This window comes from Portunus trituberculatus, unplaced genomic scaffold (assembly GCF_017591435.1).
Source record: "Portunus trituberculatus isolate SZX2019 unplaced genomic scaffold, ASM1759143v1 PGA_scaffold_394__5_contigs__length_241797, whole genome shotgun sequence".
In the NCBI taxonomy this organism is placed as follows: domain Eukaryota; kingdom Metazoa; phylum Arthropoda; class Malacostraca; order Decapoda; family Portunidae; genus Portunus; species Portunus trituberculatus.
In genome coordinates this window covers 70,868-81,210 of record NW_025541562.1, presented here as the reverse complement: position 1 = coordinate 81,210, position 10,343 = coordinate 70,868, and positions in this window count along the sequence as shown.

Sequence of the window (10,343 nt, the reverse complement as noted above, 5' to 3'; positions counted from 1 at the left end):
GGTTGCCATCATCTTGTTGTCCCATCTGCATGTATTCTGTTTTGTCCCGACTTATATTTAGTCCTCTACTTTCCAATGCGTCCCTCCACCTGTTCAATTTCTCCTCCACTTCCTCTCTGGTCTCCGCCACCAAGACTATGTCGTCGGCAAATAACATAGTCCATGGGGCCTCCTCCAGTACGTCCCTCACTATCACATCCATGACCAGATTGAAGAGGTATGGACTCAATGTTGACCCCTGATGTAGCCCAACTGTCACGGGGAACTTGTCCGTCACCCCGACCGCTGTCCTCACTTGTGTGTTATTCACCTCTGTATATATCCTAGCACACCCTCACATACTTTTCTGGTACTCCCTTCTCCCGCATGCACCTCCACACTTCCTCCTTTGGTACTCGATCATATGCCTTTTCCAAGTCAATAAAAACCAGGTGTAATCTCTTCTGTTTCTCTCTGTACTTCTCCATTAGCTGTCTCAACGCAAAGATGGCATCTGTTGTACTTCTTCCTGGCATAAACCCAAACTGGGCTTCCGTTATTTCTGTACATTCCCTCAGTTTTCTGTCCATTACTCTTTCATATACCTTCATTGTATGACTCATAAGCTTTATCCCTCTATACTTTTCACAGTCCTGGATGTCCCCTTTCTCTTTGAAAATTGGTACCAGGGTACTGCAGGCAAAAAATATACATATACATATAAACATTTTTTGTTGTTGTTAAAGCATCTCATGCAAATGTTTTTAAGGTGTTTTAGAAAAAAAAAACTATTTCGATTAAAATTTTGTATATATACAATATTTGTTTAATGAACTGAAATATATATAAAAAGTTTTTTCAGCATTTATGCACCGACATTTAGAAATGTAGGCAAAATAAGTATATACACCATCACCATACAACATCTTATAATGTGTTTTTAAGGTATTTAATGAAAAAATCAACACACAATATTTGTTGAAATGCCTTTATTATGTATTTTTAAGATGCTTTATGAAATAAAAGAATTTTTTATTACATTAAAGTGTTTCCTACGATTTTATACACCAAAACTCAAAAATACAGGCAAAACAAGTATATACACAATATTTCTTATAACGTCTTATTGATTTGTTTTTGAGGTGCTTTATGAAAAAAATGTACTTCTTGAAAAGCCTTTTTTATGTTTATAAAGTGTTTTATGATAAAAAAAAATTCGCCTGAAATTTTTGTATATTAAATCTATTTACATTGTTATGCTAATAAAAATAATCCAATTAAGAAAACCGAAATAAAAGTAACAAGACGTGTTTTAATGATAAAAACAAGGGTTATTTTAGGGATTTTCAGCACGTTATGCACTCTCAGAAAGCCAGGCAAAACAAGTATATATGTTACAGTCAAACTGTGAAATCAGTCATTTCGTGAAATGACTGATTTTCTTAGTCATTACATGTATTGCCTGCGGAGGCCAGTCAGTTCACGAAATGACTGAAAATTATAGCCATTTCATGAAATGACTAAATTTTTTGCCCAGCTATTTCACGAAATGACTAAAGAAATTTACGGTATTTTGTTTTTGACATGTGATAGGTGAAATAAAGTAGAAATTCATACATATATAATTTGTTTTTATTCAAATACAGTATATTTTAAAAACATGTTAAAATTCATAAAAAATTACAAATCTACATAATTTGTTTTTATTCAAATACAGTATATTTTAAAAGCATGTTAAAATTCATAAAAAAATTACAAATCTACATAATTTGTTTTTATTCAAATACAGTATATTTTAAAAGCATGTTAAAATTCATAAAAAATCACATATTACAAAAGTACAACTGTAGTTAAAAAATAAATCACTTAAACAATAGAATTACATATGACAACACAATCACTCATTCATGCTACTTGTTTGTACAATTAAGGCTGTTATGACATCTACTATTGCAAAGCTGTTTAGATTTGAAACATTTACATCAGTTTGATTGGCATTTTTTTTTTTACCATTACAAGAACACTTAACAAAACCTTGTCCTCCATTGACAGATTCTTTGATAACGGCTTCTCGTAGAGAAATTTCTGTATCACTGTTAATGTCACCCTCTCTCAGCAATCTTTCAGGACAAATGTCAAATTGATTCCTTGAATAGCTTCCTTTTAGAACACCACTTTTGGTAGCTACTTTGTACTGATCGTTTATGCTCCTACTCACTATAACTCCTAAGATGTTCCTTTGGTCTCCACGACCTCGATCAACTAAAGGAATGGGAAGAGCAACGTTGTCTCCTATCTCACCTACTTTTAACTCTATTCGGCTTCTCTTCACCATACGCTCCGCTTGTTGTTTCTGGGATTCGCTGGCAGCTATACGTTGGGAGTTGATGCTGTGTTGCAGTTGATCAAGATCAGAGTGATGAGGGAATACAGGTTCATGTTCTTGTTCTTGTTCTTGTTCACTGGCAGCTATACGTTGGGAGTTGACATCAATTTCTTGCTCATCCTCGTTAATTTCGGTTGCGACTGGTTCGTGGACTGTACTTTCTGTTTCAGGATTGTTGGTATCAGTTTCTCTTTCTTGAAGCAAGGTTACAAGGTCTTGTTCAGACTGCGTGATAGGCAGAATTCTTGGAGAATTGAACAAATTTTATGCCCGTTGCCCAGTCCGTTGAGTTATTATCAGCCATCCAAGCAACAAGCATGTCCTTTATGTCACCATTTGCTCTCTCCACAGAGCCTTGACTCTGTGGGTGTCTTGGCTTACCATGAACGATGGATAATTCAGGCCACATGGAACACAGTTCAGTAATGATCTGAGCAGTAAACTCAGAACCATTGTCTGATTGAAGAATTACAGGAGCCCCAAGAGAAGAAAAATATCAGCTAGTTGGAATGCTACTTCAGCTGCACGCTTTGATTTGAGTGGACGCAGAACGCAAAACTTTGTTAAGTGGTCTTGGTAAACCATAATCCATTTGTAAGTTCTACACGACATAGACTGCATGTCAATAAGATCTACCTGCCCACGTGATAAAAATTCACTAGTCAGAATAGGTTTAACCACAACTCCCTTTGTCATTGGTCGCTTTCTCTTTTTCTGACATTCCTGACACAACGATTTGAATAGTTCAACTGTATCCCGCTGAATATTGGCGTATTTCACTTGGAGTTCTCTAGTCATTCTATCTCAACCACCGTGCCCAGTTGCAACATGGGCCCTCTTAACTATGTCATAAGTGTCTTCAATGGAGACATAGTACACCGGTGTTTCATCTGGGGTTTGTCGTTTCTTACTAAGTTTCTCAATATCACCACACTGTAGCACTTCATATTTACTCAGAAGGTAGTATTGATGGCGACTCTTAGTGTTCTTCCTTTCACTAGTTGTACGAATGTCCTCAATAATTTGGAAATATTCTTCTTTCGGAATGAGATATTTGCGACACTTCTCATACCTAGAATATAATTCTTCACGAAATTTTAACTTTATGCTTTCAGACATCTTGTGAAGGAACTGGATTCAACTGGAATCAGCAAAGAGACTCGGAGCTGAGTGTTTAGTGTGTGCTCTCAGTGTGACTGAGCTGAACTGACTGATTAGTATTGGTGGGTGTATCACTGTCAATGACGTCATGGCTGTCAATGGACGTCAAACAGCTAGTTCACATCGTCAAACCACTAGTTCACATTTTGCCTAATTCAAAACAGCCATATAGTGTAAGAAGCATGACAATAATTCAGTCGTTTCATTAAATGGCTATAATTTTCAGTCATTTCGTAAACTGACTGGCCTCCGCAGGCAATACATGTAATGACTAAGAAAATCAGTCATTTCACGAAATGACTGATTTCACAGTTTGACTGTAACATATACACTATATTTGTTAAAACAATCTGTCTTTCTGTTTCTATGGTGATTAATGAAAAAAAAACTTTCTTGATTGAAAATTATGTATGCTGAATCATTTTACATTGTTACACCTTAAAACAAGAAAAATGATGAAAATAAGGCAAAATAGAGTAACGAAAGAAAAGTTACAAACACGTGTAATTATGTAAAAAATTGGTTATTTATATGTTTTCCAGCATTTGATGGACCAAAACTTAAAAATACAATACATTGATAATAATTTTTTTAATGAAAAGAATAATGACTTGATAAATTGTGTTTTTTATATTGAAATCATTTTATATTATCATGTTTCAAAACAATAATACTGATAAACCAATATTTTGAAGCGAAATAAATGTGGTTTTCAGCTTTTTATTCACCAAAACTCAGAAATAAAGCCAAAACAATTATATACACACTGTTTGTTTAAGGAAGTGAAATGTGCAAAAAACAATTATCATTTTGGTGTTTTACAACATTTTATGGAGCAAAATTCGGAAATGCATGCAAAACAAGTGTATACAAAATAATTGTTATAATATTTTGTTTTTATATTTTTACGATGTTTTATAAAAAACTATCTCAATTTTTTTTTTTATAATTTTATAATTATATTTCAAATCTATAGAATTAATCAAGCTGAATCAAAGTAACAAGGACGCGTTATTATATTGGTTTTCAGGTTCTAATGTAGCAAAACTAAAAAATGCAGGCAAAATCCTGATATACACACTATTTCTTTAAAGAAATGAAAATTGCAAAAAAATGTGTTATTTTAGTTTTTTCCAGCATTTTATGCACAAAATCTCAGAAATATTTGTTACAACGTTTTATTTTTGTGTTTCCATGTGTTTAATAAAAAAAATCTTATAGATTGAAAATTATTTATATAGAAGTCATTTTTCATTATTGTGCTTCAAAACAATAAACTGATGAAAATAAGCAAATATATAGATACGAATTAGAGTAACAAAAAACCGTGTTGATTTAGTAGTTTTTACGTTTTCAAGCACCAAAACTCAGAAACGCAGGCAAACACGTGTCTATAAACAGTATTTCTTTAAGGAAATGGAATATGAAAATGTAATATAGATGTTTTCCAGCATCTGAAATGCTATCAAAGTAAGTATATATACAATATTTTTTGAAACGTCTAATCATAATGTTTTTTAAGGTGTTAAAAAAAATATCGATTGAAAATTTCGTATATTGAAGTTATTTAACATTGATATACTTTAAAACAATAAAATTGCTGAAAGAAAGCCAAATGAGAGAAACGAAATCAGAGAAACAAAAACGTGTTATTTTAGTGATTTTAACCTTTTTATCCACCAAAACTCAAATGCAAGAAAAGCACGTACATACACAATTTTTGTTAAAGCAAAAGGAATATGCAAAAAAATCGTTATTGTTATATTTCCTATTATTTTATGCTCTCAAACTCAGATACGCAGACAAAACGAGTATATACACAATATTTGTGTAAACGTATTTTTCATATGTTTATAAGGTGTTTTATGAAAAACACTATATCGACAGAAAATATTGTATATTGAAGTCATTTACACTGATATGCTTGAAAACGATAAAATTGATGAAAATCAGCAAATATAGAGAAAAGAAATTAAAGTAACAAAAACGTGTTATTTTAGTGGTTTTCAGCTTTTCATGCACCAACACTCAGAAATTCTGGCAAATCGTGAATATAAGCAATATTTGTTTCAGGAGATGAAATATACAAAAAATGGGTTTCTTTGATGTTTTCCATCATTTTATGCAGCAAAATTCAGTAATGCAGGCAAAACATGTATATACAAAATATATGTTAAAATGTGTTTTTAAAGTTTATTTACCCCTCTCCTGATAAACATTACGAGTGTAGTTATGATATTTCTGTGTGCATTTTTCTCGTGTAATGGTGTGATAAGTCACCCTTCCCCCTTTTAAAACAGTGTCGAGAATCATTGCCCCATGTCACGGTGTCACGGGTTGTTTTCTCTTATGCTCTGTAGGTTGTGGAGTAATGATATATGTGTAGTGTGACATACTGGTGAGTGAAGTTGCATAACTCTCTACTCTCCCTCGTGGATCTGTTTCCCCATGATCATTAATGTTATATGTTGGTTCCTTTGATATATTATCATTGGTAATTATGGTGCATGTTACTAAAGTTACCTTGGGTTAATATATACTATTTTTATGAGTTGCATTGAAAATTCCTTCCCCTTTAATTTCTGGCACGTTTGAGTTGGGTTAGATGTTAAGTCAGATGCTAAAGTAGTTTCTCTTTGAACTCAGGCGTAACAAACTATATACACAATATTTTTTTAAATGTCTCATTGATGTGTTTTAAGGTATTTTATAGAAAAAAATATCTCTATTAAAAATTTTTCATATACACATTATTTGTTTAAGGAACTAAAACATGTAAAAAAATATGTTATTATGGTGTTTTCCAGCATTTTATGCACCAAAAATTAGAAATGCAAAGAAAACAATTATCTATTCAATATTTGTTAAAATATTTTATTGGTGTGTTTTTAAGGTGTTTAATGAAAACAATTATATCGATTTAAAATTTTGTATATTGAAGACATTTTATATTCTTATGTTTCAAAACCGTAAAATTGATTAAAATATGTCAATATCATGAAACGAATTAAATGTAAAGAAAACGTGCTTTCTATTGATTTTCAGCTTTTTATGCACCAAAACTCAGAAATGCAGGAAAAATAAATAAATACAAACTTTTTGTTTAAGGAAGTAGAATATGCAAAGGAAGAGTTACTTTGTTTTTTTCTTTTATTTTATGAACCAAAACTCAGAAATCCAGACAAAACGTGTATACACAGATTATTTCTTTAAGGAAATGAAAGATGTAAAAAATGTTATTTTGGTTCTTTCCAGTATTTTATTCACAAAAACTCAGAAATGCAGGCAAAAACAAATATATAAACAACATTTGTTAAGACGTTCCTATTTTTTTTGTGTTTTAAGCTATTTTATAAAAAAACTACCTTGATTGACAATTTTCTTTATTGAAGTAATTTTACATTGTTAGGTTTCAAAACGATAAAATTAAGGAAAATAAGCTAACATAGAGAAACGAAATAGTAGTAACAAAAACATGTTATTTTAGTGGATTTTAGCTTTTTATGCACCAAAAGTCAGAAATGTAGGCAAAAAGCGCATAATAATCACACTATTTGTTTAAGGAATTCAAATATGTAAAAAAACAAGTCATTATGGTGTTTTCCAGGGTTTTATACATCACATTCAGATATGCACTCAAAACAAAGGTATATGCATTATCTATTAAAACGTCCAGTTTATTTAAGATATTTAAAAAAAAAAAAATCTATCGATTCAAAATTTTGTAGATTGAAATGTACATTGCAATGTTTCAAAACGATAAAATTTATGAAAATAATTCATTATAGGGAAACGAAATTACAGTAATGAAAAAGTGTTATATTAGTACTTATAACCTTTTTAAGCACCAAACCTGAGAAATGCAGGCAAACCGCGTATATACAATATTTGTTGAAGCAAGTGAAACACACATCATATGCACCAAAACTCTGAAATGCCTGCAAAACGAGCATATACTTAATAAATATTTGTGTAAACGTCTTTTTTTATGTGTTTATAAGGTGTTTTATAAAAAAAACTCTCCATAGAAAACTTTGTATATTGAAGTCATCTAATTGTTATACTTGAAAACGATAAAATTGATGAAAATATGCTAATATAGGAAAACGATATTAAAGCAACAAAAACGTGTTATTTTAGTGGTTTTGAACGTTTTATGCCCCATAAAAAATATGTACACGATATTTGTTAAAACGTCTTTTTTTTTCTTTTTTTAGGTCTTTCATGAAAAAAAAAGAAAACCTGGATTGAAAATTTTGTGCACTTAATTAATTCTACATTTCTATGTTTCAGAACTGGTCGGGGCCCCTTGGCGAACACCAATCGATGACTCTATCACTGCTGACTTTAAGATGTTTTTTGTACAAGTATACATTGCCTTTATTGCCTTCACCATTATTCTGCCACATCCTAAACGTTTTAAATTTTCTACAAACTTATCTCTAGGGACTCAATCATATGCCTTACTGAAGTCTATAGATAATACATAGAGTTTTCTTTTCTGCTTTAAACAAAATTACTAGTTTATTAAAACACCAAACAGTTGGGTGATACATATAAGTGAACACTAAATAAAAAATCAATAATGAGAATAGTCTCCACGTTACATCAAATACACTCAGTAAAGCTGGACATATTCCTGTATAACTTTTGTTCTTGTTTAAGTCATTTGTGCCCTGGTCAAGTTCTCTCAAAGAAAATGGGTCGTCTAAAACTGGTATATATATATATATATATATATATATATATATATATATCTATATATATATATATATATATATATATATATATATATATATATATATATATATATATATATATATATATATATATATATATATATATATATATATATATATATATATATATATATATAGATCATCAAAATTATCATTGCTAATCTCATTTCTTTCAGCTAGAGACCCCTCGGATTCCAAAGCACGCATGGTTCCACTGTATATTGTCTTATTTATTTTTTTATAGATTTTAAAGCGTAACAATGTAAAATAACATTAATATACAACATTTTTAATCCAGGGAATATTTTTTTTCGTAAAATACTTAAAAAGCACATGCATAGAATGTTTTAACAAATATTGTGTACATAATTTTGTTGCCTATTTTTCTGAGTTTGGTGCCCAAAATGCTGTAAACCACCAAAACTATTTTTTGTTTAATATTTCCTTAAACGAATAATGTGTACATACTCGTTTTGCATGCATTTCTTTGTTTTGATGCATAAAAAAGCTGAAAACTTCTGAAATAACACAGTTTTCACACTTTTCTTTCTTTTCTCTATATTAGCTTATTTTCATCAACCTTTTCATTTTGAAGCAAATGAATTATATATACAATATTTTCAATCGAAATTTTTTTTTTCACAAAACCCCTTCAAAACACATATATAAGATGTTGAAAAAAAAAAAATAGTCAATATACTTGTTTTCCCTGCATTTTTAAGTTTTAGTTCATAAAATGCTGGAAAATAGCAAAATATCCATTTTTTTCACAAAACACTTCCTTTAACAAATATTCTGTATATACGCGTTTTTCTTGCTTTTCTTAGTATTGGTGCGTAAAAAGCTGAAAACCACTAAAACAAGACATTTTTGTTACTTTTAATTTGTTTCTGAATTTTCGTTTATTTTCATCAATTTATAATTTCAAAGCATAGCACTGTAAAATATAATTATATTTTACAGTGCTATGCTTTGAATTTTGCATATTGATTATAATCAATATGCAAAATTTTCGAGCTAGTATTTTTCATAAAGCACCTTAAAAACACATAAAAAAAGGTGTTTTAACAAATATTGTGTATATAATTAATTTGATGCTGTTCTGAATTTTGATGCATAGAATGCTCTAAAACACCGGAATACCAATTTTTTTTTTCTATATACATTTTAGTTCGTTAAACAAATTGTGTGTATATACGCGTTTTCCCTGCATTTTTGCTTTGGTGCATAAAATGCAGATAACTACTAAAATAAAACTTTTTTCTTACTTTTATTTCCTTTCTCTTTATTGATTTATTTCCTCAATGATATAATTTTGAAGTACAACAATATAAAATAACTTATATATACAATATATATATATATATATATATATATATATATATATATATATATATATATATATATATATATATATATATATATATATATATACAGTCAAACTGTGAAATCAGTCATTTCGTGAGATGACTATAGTCATTACATGTATTGCCTGCGGAGGCCAGTATATATATATATATACTGAATTATATGCTTGTTACACTATATGGCTGTTTTGAATTAGGCAAAATGTGAACTAGTGGTTTGACGATGTGAACTAGCTGTTTGACAGCCATGACGTCAGCTCAGTCACACTGAGAGCACACACTAAATACTCAGCTCCGAGTCTCTTTGCTGATTCAGTTGAATCCAGTTCCTTCACAAGATGAAAGCATATACCTATTCTGACTAATGAATTTTCATCACATGGGCAGGTAGATCTCATTGACATGCAGTCTATGTCGTGTAGAACTTACAAATGGATTATGGTTTACCAAGACCACTTAACAAAGTTTTGCGTTCTGCGTCCACTCAAATCAAAGCGTGCAGCTGAAGTAGCATTCCAACTAGCTGATATTTTTCTTCTCTTGGGGCTCCTGTAATTCTTCAATCAGACAATGGTTCTGAGTTTACTGCTCAGATCATTACTGAACTGTGTTCCATGTGGCCTGAATTATCCATCGTTCATGGTAAGCCAAGACACCCACAGAGTCAAGGCTCTGTGGAGAGCAAATGGTGACATAAAGGACATGCTTGTT